Genomic DNA, 22,866 nt, shown 5'->3' with positions numbered 1-22,866 from the left:
GTAACAGGCTCCAAATGTGCTTGCAAAATGATAAAGAGCAAAGAACACGCCAAGACTTGCGACCACATCATACTGCTAGACGAAGCAAATTGCAAAATTTGCATACATTGGGTGACAAGTCACGTAGGCATACGATGGAATGAAGCGGTGGTGGATAACTTAGCAGTTAGAGCAATAGAGGGCACACAAACCAACACTAAAAACCTACCGTTAGACGACACCATCAGACTCGCGAAACACACGGTGTGGAACAAATGGAGAAACAAGTATAAGGAAATTTTGGAGACAAAGGGAAAGCTGCATTATGAATTTTCAAAAGAGCTTGGACAGAAAATTTGGTGTAAAGACAAGGCACTGACGACCCAAGAGAAAATAACGTTAATCAGAATCCGTTCAAGCCACTGCATGACGAAAGATAGAATGGGCAGTTGGGGATGGGTCACAGACACCGATTGTGAACTATGCCAAGAAGAGGAAACACTAGAACATATTCTGTACCACTGTGTGAAATGGATCATGATAAGAATGAAATACGACGTGCTAGAGAAATACAAGCCACTTGCGGAAATATTCTAGGACGGAAATAAAGACGAGCTGAAATCCATAACAGGGTTTCTCAATAAAACAAAAATTGAAATCTAAAATAAGACTCCGAGACAACCAAACACGAGTCAAACAGCGATACACCAAGGACAACACAGCAACGGCGAGATGGACCAACCCTGGTCTTAGCCGTATCACCACCAGCAAAGAAAATAAGCTAGTTTTCGGGACGCATTTGGCTTCCGAGTTGTAATAATTTTTGCTCAACTCCTACAGCATTGATGTAAAAAAAAATAACCATAAAACATTTGAGAATATGATGCCGTTTTTAAATATTCAACTTTTTACGTATATTTTGGTGTTCCAGAACAAAATGTATCAAAAACTGAACTTTTTAAGGGTTTTCTAATTACAAATGTGATAAATACATATGTTTTCTTTAATTTTATTGACATACTTTGTTCGGAGAACTTGTAACCAACAAGAACCTACAAGGAAATTTAACTGCTGTGCAATTTTCAATAGTTTTGTAGATGAGCGGACCTGGTGTGATGGTTAAAGCACGTAACTTTCATGCCGAGGACCTGCGATCGAATCCCACTCCCGACAAACTCACAAATGTAAGTTCTTCCTTCGGAAGGGAAGTAAAACGGGGATCCCGAGATGAACTAGCCTAGGGCTAAAATCTCGTTAATTCAGATTAATAAAATAGTTTTGTACCGCAAACCGAAATGTGCAGCGATGCAGACGGGAGCCTTTTGACAGAGATACATGGGGTGAATGAAAGGTGTCAGCAGCCTTTCTACAAGCACAGGGAACCGAAGGGTTTCATAACGTGCCTCTGGAGCCGGCCTTCTGGTACCTGATACTATCCGTGAAACTTGCACTGTTAAACAACTTTGTAATGACGTGTTACTCCTCAACTGATTGGAATTGTAAGAAGATTCAGTCCTACTATTCAAATGAACTGCATTGTCAATCGCAATACTTTCTTGGGTATGCAAGAGCGTTTGCCAAACTCAAAATGTAGAGCATGATTGAATAATTCAGCAAAAAATGATGGTTCTCCCTCGCCACAGGGATATATCCCTACCAGTAGTGTGGAAAATTCTACACAACTGTGTCACCAGTGCTAAGCTGTGCCATGTTGACAGCATGTGGGCCCGCAAATGTCCACCCATGTCCGCTCCACACCGAAGTTATGCAGATCAAGATAACTCCCTGCAGTACCACATCGAGCGTGATATATATGCTCTCCGAGTGCGAGATAACTTGTATTAACGGAGATAATGCGGTTTGTCATCCCGGGAGCGGAAAGTTGCAGTTGCAAAAGGTTACAGCAGCTTGCATCGCACATTGTATGTAGTAAGTAGGTATCTGTGCTATGAGTTGAAATAGGAAAACGCTGCCCTCAGATGCAGAATTCAGAAACGAGAAGAGTGTGCCCGCGTTGATGCAAAACTTTGGTCAAGTTGTAAATTACGCTTTTCATAGCAGCTGATAACACGCAATTTGTAAAACTAGATATGGGGGATTGTGCAGGGCACGCTAGAGATGTTCAGAATTTGCATGTAGGTCGTCATGCATTTTGAAGATGGTCATCTACCAATTCACATAACGGTTGAAATAAGATCTTGCATGCGAATGTCCGTTGAAAATGGGATGATATTTCTAAATTGAGCTTCTGGCTACTGAAGGGGTTATCAAAAAGTAAGGCTAAATATTCTTAAGGATAAAGAATGAATGGGATTTATAGTGCCCATTCTGGTTGCACTTATCCAACTAAAACTTTTGTTTAACACATCTGAATTAGGCATTATTTTCACATCCCAGGATTTCTTTAAATGATTTAAATACATAGTTCATTTGAATAAGTCACGCAGTTTTTTAGTTTAGTTTGTGTTCTAATTTAATTTTATAAATTTAAAGAATTCTGCAAATATCGATACTGAACATAAAATATCCCTGCATCTATGTCAGGTCACAAACATGAACACAGCTAGCTCATCCAAGCCCAACCGGCTCTGGCCACACCGTTGCAGCTGGTCGGACCGACCGTAATTTAATGGAGCACGGTTGTGCGCTCTAACATGGATTTATAAAATAATAATTGTACTTCACTCGCGCGCTCATGCCGGATATTTCTAATCAACAGTACTTATTCGGTTGAATTTATTTCTCATTCAGAGTATTAGGCACACATCTCCCGTTTACGCGCAGAGCGCGCAGTCCCTCATGCATGCTCGCCGCGTTGGAACGAACTGCCTTCCTGTTGGTCAGTCAGAGTTGATGGTGCTCTCAGCTCAAATACCAGAGAGCTGCAGACAGAAGCTGGTCCCTCATGTAGATATCTCCCGAACTGAATCCCACAGCTACACGTACGAAATGTACTGAACTATTCCTACAGGCTACAGACGGGAAAGACTTGTGGTCAGAGTGTGAAACACGCGGCCGCCAAAGGAGTAGTTTTGTTCGCAGTCGGTTGAAGTCCAGTTTGTGCCGCATAAATGGAAATTAAGTATAATTTATGATACTTTAGTTTGTCTCCGTGTACAGTGCTGAATGGGGACGAGTTGCAACAGTTGAAACCAGCAGCATTGGATCAGTTGATTATCTCTCGGATATATTTAAATCGTTTGGTTTGGCTTTGCGTGGAAGTATGACTCAGTGTCCGTGATTTTTTCGGGTTCACTAGCAGGGCGATAATGTTGGTGTTTAAGAGCTAGTCCTTTTCTTCCTGAGTGATCTGTTCTGAGTGTCCCAGATTTGGTAGAGGCGTACATATGATCAATACATTCGGACGCTTAAATAAGCACAATCTGTTGAGGCAGTCCATTACATACACACTTCGTGTATTTATTTTTTTTATGTTTTCACCGCCATCAACATGAAAGAGTTCCACAGGTCTTATTCTAATGTTTAAAAGCTTTCTTGGAAATATGTATTTAAATCATATGAATTGGTCGCGTTGTTGAAAAGTCTGCAAAATGAGATCAGAGGGCTATTGATATCATACTCTATACGACAAAATGCTATTTGAAGCAGCGAACGATGACGTAGAGTTCTAGTAGGGGCATAGAAGTTCACTTGCTGCAGTAGATTTATACAGTTTATCCGATTCGTGATTACAGTTTGAAAAACAAAATTTCTTCTGAAAATCAGAGTACTGAGACCTATGATCTTGCAGCGGTTTTCATGAAGTCTAAACTCGAATAGGCACCACTACAGCCGCTAATCTATTCATCCGATGGGAGCCTTCTCCGGTCTTCTCTAAGCGAACCATATCCACACACTAGTGTTGACTTACCACCTTTGGCACCGGGAGATGACCTAGCACCGGGGCATACGGATTGCTCAAGCGGTGTAAGCCAAGGCGTGGCGGGGGCCCAGCAGTGGGCTCTGCTGGGCCTCTTCGAAAATTACACGCATCCGGAAGCAACTCTGTACATTAGTATGGGACAAACATCAAATTCTCGCTCCAGTCGACTTTTTTGATTCCATTTAGGTCCCATATGAACTGTGCAAAATTTCAGCGCAATCGGTGAAACTATAATTTAGCGCAAGCGGTTCAACGTTTTCATAGGATTTACTATGGGAAAAGTTACACTTTCAGTTAAAAAATACCAGAAGTCGCCCCTTGTCTCCTTAATTCAAATCGATCAACGCTTCTTGTAGAAAAATCATTTATGAAACTTTACTTCGAAGACCGCAAAACGATTGGAAGCTTGTGGAAAAAGTTATTGATTTATTACCGTTTAGTGATCTAACGAACGGCTTTTTGTTTTGTTTTATTAGCAGCACTGTAGCTGCTGCCTTGGCTGCTGCTGTTTCTGGGGGTGGTGATGCCTCCCGCCATCCCATGCAACAACGGCAGCAGCAGTGCTGCTGATAAAACAAAACAAAATGCCGTTCGTTGGATCACTAATCGGCAATAAATCAATAACTTTTTGGACAAGCATCCAATCGTTTTGCGGTCTTGGAAGAAAAGTTTCATAAATGATTTTTTTACAAGATGCGTTGATCGATTTGAATTAAGGAGACAAAGGGCGACCTCTGGGATTTTTTGTTTAAAATTGTAGCTTTTCCCATAGTAAATCCTATTGTTCATGCAGTTGAAAATCGGAATTTTTGACACGCGAAAATCAAGTTTTCTCCTAAATCGTGTGTCGGACGTACCTCGGGCGCAGTGCGCTGGATAGAGGGCCAGGTCCGCTGCCCAGCGCACTACGTCCGACGTTAGGTTTCTCGTATAGATTTGGAGAAAACTCGATTGTCGGGTGTGGGGAAACTTCGGGTTTCAACCGCGACAATATGAAAACTTTGAACCGCTTGCGCTAAATTATAGTTTCACCGATTGCGCTGAAATTTTGCACAGTTCATATGGGACCTAAATGGGATCTAAAAAGTCGACTGGAGCAAGGATTTATTTTTTCCATACAAGCGTGTCCTATACTATGTCCTACAGTGTACATGCGATAAGGCACCGCTTTCCAAATTGTCACAGCCCAGTTAGGAGTAGCTCAGGCACATCAGGAACGACGCCAGTAAGTTCTTGATTACACCAAACTGGTCTTTCTTTGTGATTGGTAACTGAGACGGTACACGCTTAGGTAACTACGCACAAGTAAGCATTCATGGCATTCAATCCTCTTAGTAGGGTCTGGTGACACTGACTTGAATCGGCGGATAGGTTAATGTCGGCGCTGTCTTCTGTCCCATAAAATCGTGGCGTGACCTTAAAATACGTTCCTGACCTGTACATAGCTTAGGAAACTAACTGGGTGGATGTAGGTTCAGATGAATCTACTAGCGCTGATCCAACTCTGAGATCAGTCCCCATAAGGGCCAACTCTCGGGTGGCCTCCCTGCTTGCACAGATAACCACTAGGATCATCGGCGACTACTTTAATGGCAGTGAGGGATAGCGGCTCTAACGGGGATCCAACAGAAATGAGTACTAAATCTATAAACGATGTGAAGCTGCGCAGCACCAGCCGAGGAAGCGCAGATGACTGACGCGGACCTCACGCAGGCACTGATCCGCAACAGGAGCGGTCTACCAATGATGTTGGTAGTTGCCGAACAGCTGGGTTAGCTGATCGGCTACACGAGCGGACGGACTATCATCAACAAGGATTTGAAACAGGGCCTGATGAAGATCCGCAAATCGCTGGCTCTGGCTACGAAGGAGTATGATCTCCTGGTCGAAGAGCGTAGTGCAGCTGAAAAAGGTAGTGAGAAAAATGATGTCAGCCCGCAAACGCGAACGAAGCGACGCGCTGGTCTTCAAAACCGAGGCAGACACGTACGCCGAGGTGCTGAGGAACATACGACGCGAAAATCATTTCTCACCGCTGGGCGCGGATGTGAAAAGCATCCGTCGCACCAAGACTGGAGAGATGATGCTTGTGCTGAAGAAGGAGGCACCCAAGAAAGGCTCCTTCTACAAAGCACTAGCTCAAGAGGTACGAACGAAGAAATAAATCGACAACTGACCATTCTTCGAGTGGCCTCTTTCGACGTGCAGAAATGCTTACCTAATATTTTATAGACGTCAGCAAAGCAAAGCAAAGTAAAGACAACCGTACACATCGTAGTTGCTACTCCGTGACTGACCAGAACATTCGAAGTTGCACAGAGAACCAATGAATGTGAAAGCTTCGGACTAGCTAACCATTTTAAATGTGCACAATTCGAGAGTTTGGCAATTTAAAGTTAATAACAGCGCTGGCCACGTCCTTACGGTCATCAGGAAAGGGAAGGAATATTAGTTCGACAACCGTTGCTAGTTGCTACTAGAAACCGTGGAATACACAGCATCCCCACAGTTGTCACGGGAAGGAGTGGAGATTAGTAGGGCAATGTAAGGTGTGGATCTAGGAGCCACCTCTGGTAGGTGATATGGTATGGAAATACATGTCGCGGTCTACATCACGATTATGATTTATTTGGCCACGATGACCACCCCACACAATTGTAAGAGTAATACACATACGACAATGGTCGTTCAGTATCAAACGTGTCAGCGCATTAATCGTTTTCTTAACCGTCAACACCGACCTTCCCACGAAAATTGTCGCGTGATTCAGATGCCGGATTTTTCACTCGATTTTCCATCGCCCTACCGAGAAAATAAACTGACCCGCTTACCTAATATTTTATAGACGTCAGTCAGACGCGTTAAACTTAACGGTGTTTGAATCGTCCCATGATAAAAACGGATTCGTTTGCTGCTATTTATTTGGAATGCAACAATTTCGCGGCATGGCGTTCAAGAAATTGACTTTTGCATTTTCGAATACGTTCAAAGAATCTTGTCTGCACAGTGAAAACAAGGAATAATGACACTTGTGAACTACTCGCATCGGTGCAGTGGACAGAATTATGATTGTGTTATATGCATGTTTTTGCATATTATCGACCTCTGTCGGATGGCCGGGAGCTCACGATTTAACATAAATTCCGTGCATAGAGCTATACAAAGAACTCAGAAGTGAATAACAATGGACAACGAGACGTCTTTATCAACCAAATCAGACAGAAAATTCCCAATCAACATCGTTGAGCTGAATCATTCCCAATTCCAGGCTATAAAGGATTTGGAAGCCCGATTTCAACGACCTAAACTAAACCCAAGCAGCCGTCCCATAAAATTGAGAAACATTTTGTGGTTTAAATACCGTTCCTAACTCGCCCGGTAGTTCTTACAAGGCAGATTACACTCACGATCATAAGAGTGGGGCCATCCCCTCAAAAACATGTCTTTTTTTTTGAGTCTACATCTCCGGCAGTTTGCGTCGAAGAAACTTTTAACATGATTAAGGAGAAACTTTTCCAAAAATAATTTTAGTAAACTAAACCTAAAGTTGCAACATTTTCTGAAACAAATAATTTAAATTAACGACAGTGTCTCTGGAAATTAGGTCGATCATATTTTGGATGACCTATATTTTAAACCTATTTTTATTTAACTGTTTGTATCCTTCGAACATATTGATCAACATCACATCACACCATAATTATGACGTAAATGAAACATTCTCGCGCTTACAACACTTCCACTATATCAAAAATGTGTTTTCTACGTTACCTACTTTGAATTTATCTTCAGCAAAAAAAAAACATTTCATATCCAACAGGTTTTCAACAGGGGTCCTTTGTATCTCATTCAATTGTGCGTATTCAATGTACACCTTCATCCCATAAACCATGTATGTGTTGGCAAATCCATCACACAGCAACCACGCCGTCGATCTCCTAATAGGACCCCGGCTTCTCGTTTGTTTGGTCTGGAAAAAGGGCCCAACTGACACGTCACTGTGGGGAATCGACCGACCACTTCAATCAAGCACCCCGGATTTGATTTCCGTGTCATGTTAAATGAATGCGGGTCATAAATTATCCAAGAAATGTAGTTCGCGCTAACCATAACGTTCTCCCCTCGTCGCGTCGACTACTGGTCGGTCGGTCAGTTGGTTGCCGACCGTTTTGGTCCGACTGCTGGATCGGTTCGGCTCTGTTCATTCAGTGATTTCGTTGTGATAGATGACAGGGGCGATAAGTGCGTGAGTTTGGTGAGTATTTGTTGTTCAGCTGGTCGGGGGTGCGAATTGTGAAGCGCAACCGCAGCAGCACGGCTACCAGATGGTGTAGGATGATGGACTAAAATACCAAGGCGGTGAAACTTAATCAACCTGTAGCAAAAGGATTCCGAGAGCAGATATGTGTGGAGAGAAAATCGGTTAACTACGCGGCTCTAAGGTAGAGCGACCCATTTCTTGATAAAGAGTTTTGATTTCGTACACAGGGTCAAATATTTGACAAACAAAGATCTCAAGAAACAACATCTCTTTGACACCAATGAAAAATCGATCGAGTCAAACAAGATGTTTGAGCATTGGTTTCTTTTTGGACAAATATTTGACCCTGTGTTACAGGAATCTCATGTTTTTGATTATTTGGGGAATCTGAAGCCGTTGGAATGGAACACAGAGCAAAAAACCAGAACCTTTCAAATGTACAGGAATTCATTTGAGCAGCAACTAACGACGTAAGCAACGTACAACGTAAACAACGTAAACGCCGTGATGCATGCAGCATTCAAACCACCTGACGGCGCTTTTTCCCACATTTGAAGTATTTGACCTAGCCTATTATTTCACATTGCGGGACTGGCGAATTTTCTATAATGATGATTTTCAGCACCTCACTTCTGTATTTTTTGTGTAGATTAGTCTTAGGTCTTGTTGCCATTTGTTTGTGGTTTTCTAATACTAAGGAAGTATTGTTCGACACAGATTCTTCTATCTTGTTTTCAGCAGTAGCGTTCACAATTAACATTAACATTTACCTTCGATGTATTTAACTTTATCAGGATCGAGACGAACTTTTTCCGAGGACTCTACAACTTGAACCCGTTCGCCCCTTTTTCAGACCATCCGTGAATATTTCCAACAACAATAGCTTAACAAAAATGTAATCGCGACTACCGGCAGCTTCGGAAAATTTCTATACATAGCTTAGTTTCGTCAGAGTATTCGTCCACCTCAGAAAAGTTTTCATCGTGCGGTTTATAGCCCAACACTTTTGCATTCAGCGTATCCATCAGGGTGAGACGTCAGATTGTCATTTTTTTTCATTTAAACATCTCAATTTCTTGTTTCCCGAAACCAGGGTGTCATTCTGCTGTTTGAGATGGTCGGTCTTGGGTTGCTGCCCGCTATCACAATCTGTCAAAAAATATACAGAAAATATTTGATGCAATTAGCATACTGTGGTTCTTAGCGGTTGAAATGCATTTTTTTCATGACTAATCCATTTGATTTCATACCCAAGTATAGCAAAATACGCTGGATAAGATAGTTCTATCTCTGGAATATATTTAGTTAGGGTGGTGGGGGCAAGACGGACCGATGACTAGTTCTGCCACTTTATTTTGATTTCTTTCTTGATACAGTTAATATCAGTTGATGATTACACCGTTCAACACTAAATTTTGTTATGGGATGAGAAAAAAAAAATAACAGGGGTTTGGGACCCTAGAAGAAACAATTTTTGAAAAATATTGGACCGGGCCTTCACAGTTCAAAACCGAAGTTTGTATGGAGAACTTGGGGTGTTCAACTGATATGTGCATTAGAACGCGCTGTGCATATATTGAGGCGTTAGACAATAATGAAACTAACCCGAATACCGAAAACGTCTAAAAATATGCACGGCACGTTCCAATGCACATATCAATTGAACACCCCAAGTTTTCCATACAAACTTCGGTTTTAAACTGTGAAGGCCCGGGGTCCTAAACCCCTGTTATTTTTTTTTTCACATCCCATAACACCAACTTTTGTTAAATTTTGTCGAGCAGTGTTATTGAACCACTCGATGAGAGAATACATATGCCAAAAGTGCAAAAAATAAACAATCATTTACCTGGCTACACGCTTTTGTGATGGGATCTGACTTTGGGGCGGCAATAAATAAGCATGGATTATGAAGAACGGCGCACAGTGGCTGATTTTGTCATTTTAGCGCGCTTAATTAATAACTTTTTAACTATGACGTTTAGCGTTATGGTGTCTTCGAGAAAGTTTTTGACTATTATAAGGGGCCTCTTTTGAACTATTGTAGAAATTGATCAATCCCCCTAAAAGTGAGATATAAAATTTATTTTTTGAATTTTTCAAGGTACAAGGTTGGTGTTGTCACAAAAGTTGTAGAAAATGTTGTTTGGAGCAACTTTGTCGAAGACGCCAAGTTTGTAACTCCGTTACTTTTCAAGATACGTTACGTTTTCTATTATCAGCCTCTTGAGAAGGGTTTTTTTCGGAATTACTTTCTAATAATTGATTCTACATTTTTCCCATGTTCTACAAAGTTATGGATAATGATAAAATACACAATTTTGCCAAACATGACATCCCGCAAATTTCAAAAATAAAACAGTTAAAACGGTTTTTATAGTTTTTTGGGCCATATTTCAAGCATATGTAACTTAGATACAGGCAATTATATGCAAATTTCTTTTAACGCATGTGGAAGTACAAGTAATTGTCTCTCTTGGAAAGCCAAAATCATCGAACTGTAAGAGACTGTGAGATGGTTTTCGTATATAAACTTACAATCATTTATGTTACTTTTATATGGGATTTATTTATATCTTCCACATATTTATTTGACAGTTCATGTCAGCTTGCATTTTTATTGTTATTGTAAGTGTGTGTGAATGTATAGAAAGGTTTGTGATGTATTCTGGAACATTCATGAAGTACGTTACATAAAAACTTGCCAGTCAAAAACTTTCTCGAAGACACCATAACGCTAAATGTCATAGTTAAAAAGTAATTAATTAAGCGGGATAAAATGACGAAATCAGCGACAGTGCGGCGGTGGAATGAATATTTTGCTTTGTGTTGTGGTAAGACGGTCGGCGGTTGAGGGAGGGTAAGACGGACAGTGTTGGGGTTTTTTGATAGTGCCATGAGAAACACATTAAAACCCACACATTATTCACATATTGAAATATATGGAGTACAAAAACGATTTTGGAAGCCGTGTAAAGCATATCATACTGATTTTTTTGCCTTTCTCATGCACCAAGGTGTACCGAAAGGCTATATGTTCACTCCAAAAACGAAAATTTGATAGAGCCTCCGGAGGGGTCAAGTCTTATATACCAATCGACTCAGCTCGACAAATTGAGATGATTTCTGTGTGTGTGTGTGTGTATGTATGTATGTATGTATGTGTGTGTGTGAGTATGTGTACAAAAAAAACTCACATCACTTTCTGGCAGTAAACCCCAACCGATTTTAATGACCGACGGTTCATTCAACGCGGAATCTGGTCCCATTGTTTCCTATTGAAAATGGTTCACATCGGTCCAGCCGTTCTGGAGTTATGGCCATTTAGGTGTTCCGGACCGGTACCCCAGGAAGAGGCCAGATATGAAAACGGTACAAACCCATCCATGCGGCATAACTTGATGAATGGTAAGCAGAAAAATAGTCTCAGACCATATCTGAACCGGTAGTGTCCCGGAACCGGTTCCAGGTGTCCTGCCGGAAGTGACCAAACATAAAAGTGAACTAAACTAAGCGACATATCAAACCGCGGCTTTTTCGATAACGCGATGAACAATAAGCAGGAAAACTTTCTCAGACCATATCTGAACCGGTAGTGTTTCATAACCAGTTTCAAATGTCCCGCCGGAAGTGGCCAAGTATAAAAGTTAACCAAACCCATGCATGCGACATATCAAATAGTGGCTTTTTTGATATCCTGATATCAAGTAAGCAGGATAATATTCTCAGACCATATCTGAACCGGTTGTGTTCCGGAACCGGTTCCGGGTATCTCGATGGCAGTGACCAATATAAAATTGAACTAAAACCATGCATGCGACATGTCAAACCGCAGCTTTTTCAGTAACCTGATAAACAGTAAGCAGGAGAGAAATCTCAGACCAAACGGTTCCAGATGTCCCGCCGGAGGTGACAAAGTATAAAAGTTAACCAAGCCCATCGATGCGACATACAAATAGTGGCTTTTTTGTTATCCTGATGAACAGTAAGCAGGGCAATATTTTCAGAACATATCTGAACCGGTTCCGGGTGTCCCGCCGGAAATGGCCAAATATAAAAGTTTACGAAACCCATGCAAGCGACACATCAAATCGCGGATTTTTAGGTATTTTGATTTGGCAAAAAAAAGTTTCCGGCCATATTGGGGACAACCGGTAGTGTAAATGTTTTCGTTTACAGGTTTAGGAGTGGCAAAGCGTTCAAAATGTGTAGATGTGATCGGACAGCGACACGCGTGTAGATCAAAGAGGGACCTATGTCCGATAAATTTTGGATGCCATAAAGGCGAATGCTATACATAAAACAATTTGGCGATAGTATATGCGCTCTGGTTAACGCAACGCCTTATTTTCGGCCAAAGTAATTTTTGATAAACAGAAAAATGTGCTGATGTCAGCAAAAACAAATTAGGCAAAAGTTCTACATTTCGTTATTGTCGCCAAATAGAATATAAATTGAATATTATTTCCCTTACTAACCATTAAAATAATTATTTGTAAGGTAAGTTAACATGATTTTATTGATCTTCACTTAAGTTCTTTGAATGTCTGGAAAAAGAAAACATTTTTTAAACCTGCATCTTCGTTCTAGCCTTAATACTAGCAATATTCCCAGATCATCATATTAATCTAAAGATTAACTATTTCGTCATGATGATTTTGAGCGTTACAAAGAAAAGACGGATCTTGTTGGAGGAGTTGATCCTTATTTACAACATGAATTTTGATATCGATGAGTTACCGTTAACTGTCGATTATGACAGAATTTTCGAACATTATAGCAACAAAGTTTCGTTTCGAACGGGAAGCATGAATGGAATCTTCAAATCTCTAGAAGCATACAAATCCTTTTAAGCTGTTTTCCTGAAAGAAATGAAGGGATGCAGGAGTCAGGAAGTGTGTGTAGTTTCCGGAACGGTAAGAATGAAACAGATTAAGATAAATTGTGCACAAACAGAACACAACGGTTAATATGCCATTTACTGTTACTAGAAACTTGAAATTCCACGGTCTTGCTATTCTGCGTACTTCGTGTACATTGAAGGGTACACGTAGTAACCAAGTAAACATAGTAACCAAGTTCATATGTCTGAGCTGAATCTGGAAACAAAAAAAATGTAATTTTCGTTTGTTGATAAATATTTACTACGCTTGTTTTGCGCTAGAGAATATTATTCCGTGATTTCGGTTGAAATTGATCAGTGAGGTGAAATTGATCGTGAGTGACTACGCAACAAAATGATGTTTTTATTCCTAAATAGAACACAAAAATAAACGAAAACGTCCAGGCATTATCAAACAAATTTATTTAATATGCATATTCAACTGCCAAAGATATTTTTTCTAGACTATACTAAAAAAAAATTTTCTTGATTTTTAATAATAAAAAAATAGGCCGTTTTGCATGCCTCAAAAAAACTTCAATTAAAATGTCTACCGAATTACAACTTATAGTGTTTATGATTACAAAGTATACCTCCTTGACTATTAGTAAAGCTTAAAAAGTTACTGAAATTGCAAGAATTTCAACTAAAAATTACATTTTTTTAAAACTTGTTTTATTTTTACATATAAGCAAGAAAACCCAGACTACCGAAACCAGATGAACTACCACCACACGCTGTCAAAACCATCGCTGTTGTTGTTTTGTTTTGCCTCATGGGTCGTGTGTCGCAATTGTATTTTCGTGAAAAACCTTTATTTAGTAATGAAATTTGCATGAAAATGCCACGCAAAACACGCAAAACCGGTTGGATCAAGAGGGTATCGCAATTACTCATCCGAAAAAGTGGATAAAGCAGTCGCAGCAGTTAAGTCCAGAAGATGTTCGATATGCCACGCATCCGCAACATTTGGCGTGCCGTATGGAACCATATTCAACAAGAAAAATGGTTTGCACAAGCTGAGGAACGGTGGTCAAACGATGTTTAGTGCGGCAGCAGAGGAAGATTTAACGGAAATCATAAAAATAGCTGGAGAATGGGGCTATCCGTTGACCAAGTGCGATATCAAGGGTTTGGTGCGGGACTACATGAATGCCAACAACATCGCCAAAGGCAAACGCAGTTTGCCTGGAAAGGACTGGGTCTATGGATTTCTCGAAAGAAATAGGCAATCGTCGTTGTATCAGGCACAAAATATAAAACGAAACCGAGCTAAGGTAAGCCCAGAAACGATAAATGCATATTTCGACAAGCTCAGTGTAGAGCTCGCAAACGTTCCGCCGGAGAACATCGTTAACTACGGTGAGACCAATTTTGTGGATGATCCGGAATCCAAGAAAGTTGTGATCAGGAGAGGCCAAAAACACGCCGACAACATTTTGGATCACTCCAAAAGCTCCTTTTCAGCCATGTTCGCAGCTGCTGCAGATGGTTCGGTTCTACCACCGTACATCGTCTATGCATCGATTCACCTGTATGCATCGTTGGCCGATGGAGGACCAAATGGTGCCCGGTATAATCGTTCAAAATCCGATGAGTGGCAATATAATTTCTTTAACCATTCACGTTTATTAATTAAAACAAATTCCAGGTTGGTTTGATAAGACCATTTTTGAAGATTGGTTCCTATCCATGGCGTTACCCTACTTCAAGATGCTGAAGAACGATATTCCTAGGGGACAACGTTGCTTCTCATCTATCGTACAAGGTAGTGAAAGGCTGTTTGGAAAACAACATTCGCTTCGTGTTCCTTCCACCCAATGCTACACACCTCTGCCAGCCACTCGATGTGTCCTACTTCACGGTACTCATCTTTTTTGATATTACCAGGTTCTCCACAGCATGCCTGCGAACCAAGTCACTGATCAGCGGGGTAACATTGATCAGCTTGATCGACCTCATGAAATGTTCATACAAAAAATTTTCATTGAATTAGTTTATTACAAGATTACAAGTGGTAGTCCAAATACGCGTATCTGACAAAGGATAAGCATAACAGGGTGGAATTAAGAGGTACAAAACTAATTGCACTCATTCGAAGAATATCTTATTGGCTGTTGAATTAGGTGCATCCGCTTCGCCATACTTATTGAGCTTCTCGAGAATTTTTAGCATTTCGACAAGTTTCTCTTCGACCTCTAAATTGCGCGCCAGGGTATAATGTGCGTTGAGCACTTAGCGACGATTAACTCAAATCCACACACCAGCACCCAATTTGCCTATGCGCCAAGTTTTTCACTAGCCAAATCACTATTAATCATTGGTTTAATGAAGTAAAAGCGTTGTTACCGTTAATAATATCTTTGTTGTACATTATTTCCAGACATAAGGAAGTTCAATGTTTTTCTATTCTATTCTATTCTATTCTAGTACTTGCACAGCCAGTATTGAAAAGCATCCGGGAAATACCAAAATTTCTTCCGATATTTTCTTGTCAGCATTAATATTTGCAGCATAACAGAGATGATGTGACACAAATAATAAAACGGCCAGACCCACTGTGCAGACTAATGGGTTGGAAGGTAATTCATAAACTTGAGGCAATCAGGTTACCCATTTATGAATAACATGATTGACAAACTTTTTTGAATTGAATGAAGGAAGAAACGGGGACAACCGTACCAATCGTTTCGTTTTAGGGGAATGGTGTTTGAATATAAAATCGTTGGGAGTGGTGCTGCTAAGAAGGTTAATGCACACTCCGTTGGCGACTCTTCTCCTGGGATGGGACACAGGCATTTCTCCATGTGTCCTGGCTTCAAAGCCTAGGCTTAATCGCCATTACTCGCTCTCTGAAACGAGAAAAAGAAGAGTGATCCCTTCCCCGAATAAAACACAAAATTTGTATTTAATTAAGTAAACATCCCAAAAAGAATTCATATCGTAATCGTGATTGTGATAAGTACAGCTACAAAATTTCAAATCAGGACGAACTCACCGACTTCTTCACTTCGAGTACGCCAATAACCGAAACGGATTCCATTCTCGTCTGATCAGCCAACTACCGTCTACCCCCGTTGGTTTGACCCAAGGGGCTAGTCGCTTGGAACATTGTGCCAAGAGGTGCCAAGCACACCGTCTTATACGCTGTGTGGCACACCGAGGCACTCTGAGGCACAATTTTGACACTTGAGTTTGGGTGAAAAAACTAGGCAACCATGTGCATTTGACCTGCAAAATGAAAAGAAACAGTTGGTTGTCTTGGTAGTTGCCAAGCAAAATCTGAATCATCAAGCAGCGGCACCATAGACTAATTTCAAGACCTCGATGTACCGAAGAAAACGATCAAATTTTCGGTTACCAGTCCGGTACCCAATAAATATTCATAAGCGTGTATTTTTTTCCGTGTAAATTGCCTTTTGTGTAAATTTTATTTAGCGTGTTACACTGATCTGACAGGTCTGACAGTAAGGGACTAAAAATAAATTACGTAAAGTGAGTACCGAGGATTGTTCACAATCTGCGAACTTGACTGCGGAAAAAATTGCGACCATGACACCGCTGGTGGCACTTCGGGGCACACTGAGGCACAATTCAATACCCGGTGGCACACTGAAAATAATTGGCGCAAGTAAAGATGTGCTCAGCGACTCCCCCTTGGTTTGACCTCATCTAATCTGAACACTTTTTAATTTGACCCCCTCCAATCTGCACATCGTTCAAACTAAAAACGGTTCAAATGTCATTCAGCTCATAGAACGGGGTGAAACGGAACGCAGAATCAAAACAAAACAGCGAAAAGGGTTACCACCAGTGTGTTTTGCGATGCCCACAGGGTTACTAGAAGTTCAAATTAAAAAATGAACCCCGTTGGTTTGCATGAGGCGTCGTTCAAATCAACGGGGGTAGACGGTAGCTTTCTTCATATGAAACTAAGAAATTGTTGCAGTGATCCGCTAACAACGACATCTTCGCAACGATTCGGTGCACACATTTTTTCCTTATGTGTTTTTCCTTTGTACACTAGGTACTTAACTTTAAACAGCTTTATATGAATATAAAGATTAACTTTCTTCTCAAATTACGCTCTTCCAACAAGCTCAATTTTCGTGCAAAAACAAACAAAATACCGTATTACCCCGCTAATACGACACCGACTGTTGTCGTATAACCGGGGTAAACTTTTAATTCGACAAACTGGTCACCCTACACCACCATGCTCATTGAAATTTGGCAACTCTATTTTTGTTTTTGTTTTGATTTCCGGATTTGTTATGAAACATAATTTCATCAAATATTGCGATGGCGCGAATGAAAAGCTCGTTCTTTCTACGATTGTTGCCATCCTTCGTTCATTCCGGTTGGTCTCCAGGCGGTTTGGGTGTTGAATAGCACCAACTCAGAACTTCCGAAATTTGCGGCTGCAAGAGGAGTTGCTTCGGGTGCGAGTATGAGCGCAATATCAAACTGTTTTGCATTTACAGTGTACATCGCTGTGACATTTGAACACTTTTTAATTCGACATGTGTCGTATAAGCGGGGTACGAATTAAAAAGTGTCGTATTAAAACGTGTCGAACTAGAGGGGTAAGACGGTAACGTGTTTTCATGATCTAAGCACACTAGCGCACTGAGCCTCTGCTGCCATAGCAGCATGATCTTTTCAACACAGTTTTCCCACGGAACTTCTCATCTTCTTTCCAACTCTGCACAAACTAACCGATATGCACTCTGGTTGGGAGCGTTTATTGCACCGGAAAACGTTTCATTCGCGACGGGCACTCGATAATGCACGGTTTTTATTTACGTTCCTCTGTTCAAATCCACTCCCAATTCAAAATATTGGAACCACTTAATGCGGCGTTCGTTGGTCAATCTTCCTTTTTTCCGCTCCGCCGAAGTAGATCAAATTTATGAGGACCACGAAAAAAAACACGACACGTGACATTTTTGCGTCAGTCTTCGCGCGCGGCACACTACGATCACATAATAAAGTTCAATGTTTTAGACAAAAAATGGATCCGAACCCTAGGAGAGATAGAGCTCTTGGCGCGAACCCTTTTGACACTTGTTTATTTACATTTTGTATGGCGCACAACCCGGCGCATGGGCTGTCGGCGCACAAGTTGTTGGCCAGTATGCGGATTTCAAAAAAGATTCGCAATAACCTTTCAAATATCTTCACAAATCCGTCCTAAAAGTACTTCAGGTGGTCATCGTGAATCCGCGAGACAATCAATTTTCAGTTTGTTTCCTGTTTCTGCCGTTTCTCAAGAGTTTTCCACTTCTGCAGCTGTTCTTTAACTGTGTCCGGACCTTCGATCTTAATCTCCGCCACATCTACAACTTCGCTCTCGATGCACTTCATCAAGTCGAACTCCTCCAACAAGTTTGACATAGGAAATTTCCATGCGGGGAAATTAGTCCTGTAGAGTAAAATAACTATCGAAAACCCACAATCCGATCACACCGGGAACCGTTCCTGGGCCTAGAACCTGAACAGGCTTCGTACAATGGGAAACGCGATTTACTTCTCTATAACGTGTAACTGTTTTTATTCTACGAACTTATGAACAGTTTGTTTTTATTTCTTCTGAACTGATATTTTATTAAGCGCAACTTCGGCATTGTAGTGGCGCGCAATACACACATTATATGTTTCAAGCAGAAGACTTATAAATTACACTCTCGTACAACGAAGAGCATTTCTGTCGTTCGATTTATATACATAAGTCGTATGTTTGCTGTGATTCCTATGCTGATAGGGCCTATTCAAATCAAACGACCGATTTTTTCTAAAAAAATATGAAAAATACAACACAATCAATGAAGTTAGTTGGATGAAGAAAAGATACCATTCAGTATTTTCTTCACATGGAAGCGAAAGGTAACAACCCAACATAAACATCGAATCCCAAAATTGGCTTGACGCACGCAACCCCGAATTTGGGAGGAAAGAACTCTCATTTGAGTACTTCTGTTCCTCCGTATATGGCATTCCTCAATGTTAGTGAGTAATGTCGATTTTTATAGATGTTTTCATGGTTTTCATGTGCAGTCAATTCCATGGCAGACACATGACTGTGTTCTGCAGTTTTAAGGACAAACGTCTTGAAACCCCGCTTCAACTGTGCATCAAAACTTCAGACGCACAAATCTCGAGAAGTAAGCTTCAACCAATAGTGAATTTCATTATTCTGTTCTTGCTCACTTGTAATAAGCTTAGAATAAGAAGCTTGGGAGCGCTTGTTTTGGGTAAAAGGTTATTGCGGCCATAATAATTACAAAATGCACCATAGGAAAATCAAAATGCACCATAAATAATTATGCAATGTACCGACAAAATGCACAGCTTTCTCCATAAATAAATAGAAATGTTCCATAATAAATTAAAAATGTAGCGGTAAACCAAAAGATTTTCTAGTTAAAAATGAAACATTGTATCAATAAAAAATTAAATAAAACACCATAAACAAATAAGTTTGCTCCATAAAAAATAATAAAAATATCCATAAATAATGAACATTTGCTCCATAACTATACCATATTTGCTCCATAAAAAATTAAAATTGCACCATAAATATCATCAAATTGCACCATTAACAAACTATAAATTTTACCTCAAAGAATGCAAAATTCTGCCTAAATTTAAAAAAAATCAAATCTGACTATACATGTCAATGGTTGCTCCTCCGTGATTGATCTGAGCTGGTACCAATTGCACTGGGATCCAAATGAATAAGGGCTGGGACACTCCACTTATTCTAAAAGTGCAATTTAAGCAGCTCATACATTCTTGATCAATAACGGCGCCGGCCACGTCCTTATAGTCAGTTAGGAAGGGAAAGGAATGTTCTAACATTCTAGTGTGCTGGTTGTTGCTACTAAAGACCGAGATCACCTCTGCATCCCCACAACCAGCACGGATGCGATCCATGAATAGGGTTATTTTTATAGTGTTCGTGATAGATTGTGTGGTGAATAAGGTGAATAAGGTCAAGCGGCACAGCACGCTTTGGTTGCATAACTTGTAGGCGTTATATATACTGTGCTGTGAGAAGAAGTTGGAAATGAGGGAAACGACTTTTTTCAATTAGTTTCTGGTTCTAGTGAAGACTATGAACATATGAATATACAATAGTTGTATATGTAGAGAAGAGAGAGCGAGAGAAAGTGGATAGAAAGATATAAAGTAGGATGAAAGGAACGGGCCAGGGATTGAACCCATGACCTTCTGCATACGAATCAGAAGCGGTAGCCACTAGACCACCAAACCCGTTTTCTGCTCCTCCTGATAATCTAAAAAGAATCTAATAAAAAGAACGTCAGTTGTTATCAGGATACTTAGTTTATTTTATAATTATATAAAACATGGATTAATTTTTTTATAATTTTTCCGATCAAATTGAAATCATTAATAAATATAATATATTGACATTACATATTATCTAAACTCCAAGGGTTAACCCTTCTTTCAAAATGCGGATTCTTTTAATACATGCGGCGTAGCCTGTGGATGCGTTGTAACTGTGTCGATTCGGTTATAGGTAATCCACAAATCCATAAATTTGCCCGATATAATGCAAACAGAGATGTTATCCCGTGAGCGTTAGCGAGTTCGAACAGCAAGCGATTATCCGGTAAATTGCATTCATAGTGTTTCCATCTTTTAAGTCGTTCTATCATAGATGCGTGCTTCGGTACATGGTTTCTGTTCATTTTCTTCTTACTTTTCATATTAACATTATCCCATCCACATCCTAAAACTATATGTCGTTGGACACTGCAGCAATGGTACAATAAGATTAAATTTATGAAGCTTTTACATTCTTTGTGGTGAAATTTACAATTTGTTTATGGTGCAATTTGATTTTATTTATGGTGAAATTTCAATTTTTTATGGAGCAAATATGGTATAATTATGGAGCAAATGTTCATTATTTATGGATATTTTTATTATTTTTTATGGAGCAAACTTATTTGTTTATGGTGTTTTATTTAATTTTTTATTGATACAATGTTTCATTTTTAACTAGAAAATCTTTTGGTTTACCGCTACATTTTTAATTTATTATGGAACATTTCTATTTATTTATGGAGAAAGCTGTGCATTTTGTCGGTACATTGCATAATTATTTATGGTGCATTTTTGTTTTTCTATGGTGCACTTTCGTTATCTATGGGTGCATTAAATAGGCTGCCCTTGTTTTGTTTACGAAGAGATTTGTGCGCTCGAAATTTGTGCGCTCGAAAGCGGCCATTGTGGCGGCCATTTTGGGATTCTAACAAGTCAGTCCTTAAACTCAAATGAAAAAAAGTCCAGCCATTATCCAACATCGTATAATTTTCACGGAAAAATGAAACCTAAAGGCTGCGCTGCGAATTCCCCCAGAATTTCTAGTTGCCTCCAGCCGGTTAGGTGTTCTGCTTATCTGCCCATGTTATTTTTACTCTTCCATGAATGTTGGCAGGAATTGAGTGGATTGTGCGGAAAAAATAATCAGGGCACCACTGCACCATCCATCCACTGCACTGCTACCGACTGGTTGGGATTTGATTTCCACCATAATTAGTCCATTCCGGCAGAGTGGAGGATTGCCTTTCTTCAGCAAATAATCATTAAGGTAAGGATGACAGCTTGGTGAAAACCGCACTTTTACATTTTCAATATTTGACTGCGAGGCACGGCTTACAATGATATGAAGACACCGCCTAACCAAGCCGGTTTTCGCAGTTAACAGCTATTGTTCAAGAATATATACATCGAGGTCGCAGCTCGTATTTTCAAACATCATTTCGCAAAATAACGCTATGTGAAATACGACGACTCATCATCGGTGGAAGCCCAAGGGGTCCACAAGAACCTGCGGTCGAAAAAGTTTCGAAAAATGGATGTATTTAAGATCTGGCACCGACCTTATCAAAATAGCAGTTGACAATAATTTTTTAATGTACAGTGCAAAGAGGCTACGATAGGGTATGTTACGTGATTCGTCAAATCACACCACTTATATAAATTCTCAGAGAGTTTGATAAAATTAGCCCTAACTGGCTTAACTGACACACTCAGTCGCATGTGATCATTCACACCTACTTGTTTCGGCGGTGCTACTATCTGCGATTCAAACTATAGATCCTCTGGCCCTTGTTGTGTTCCTTGTTTGTTGTTATATTTGTGAATCTACAATTTTTTTTATATTTTGCTTGAAACTTGTTGGACGACATTTTCAATTTTGTTGACATCAATGAACTGGAACTGTCGCCCATTTTCTAGGCTTCTAAAATAAATGAAAACTAATTAGAACTCGCTTCAAGAATAATTCACTTTTCAGTGCCATCCCAATATTCACCCACCGTCAGTCACAATCATGAGTAGTTGGTGTTCGGCTGTTAAGAGGATCGGCAACCAGCCCGCCGGCCGCTGCGCTGGAGGACTCGCCTGAACCCGGAGTTCGCTCTCTTGACACAAACACTGCACAATGAATGTAATTATTCAATTTAGCTTAATAAAATCATTCCTATGAATGGCGGGGCAAAACGGCGAAGAATGAATACAAAAGACGGAAAAATAAAAGTTTGCTCGGTCCACTTGTTGGACGGTTGGTTCCAGAAGTGCTACTCTATATTCATAATGGGCCGAACGACGTCGACGACACGGTAGGTAAGAATGGAAATAATGATAGGGGAAGTGAGGTACGACTGTGGCATGGCACGAGGAGGAAACGGAACGCATTCTGGAAGTTAACGGAAAGAAAGTCACAGCGACAGCGGGTCACTGAATGGGACATCTCATTGTGGTGGTGATGGTAGCATATGGGTGGATGGATCATAACAATAATAATAATAATAATAGTAATAATGG

General features: G+C 40.3%; 1 long non-coding RNA gene across 1 annotated transcript; it reads left to right on the top strand.

Moving 5' to 3' along the window:
* The first annotated feature begins 7,494 nt into the window (after positions 1 to 7,494).
* Positions 7,495 to 22,565, top strand: LOC134286343 (uncharacterized). The gene is made up of 2 exons (XR_009996884.1): positions 7,495 to 8,117; positions 22,337 to 22,565. It is a non-coding gene; the product is annotated as an uncharacterized LOC134286343 (long non-coding RNA).
* Positions 22,566 to 22,866: the final 301 nt, after the last annotated feature.

This window comes from Aedes albopictus, chromosome 1, assembly GCF_035046485.1.
Source record: "Aedes albopictus strain Foshan chromosome 1, AalbF5, whole genome shotgun sequence".
NCBI lineage: Eukaryota > Metazoa > Arthropoda > Insecta > Diptera > Culicidae > Aedes > Aedes albopictus.
The sequence above is the reverse complement of the archived record's forward strand: the minus strand, read 5'-3'. Positions and strand labels throughout refer to the sequence as shown.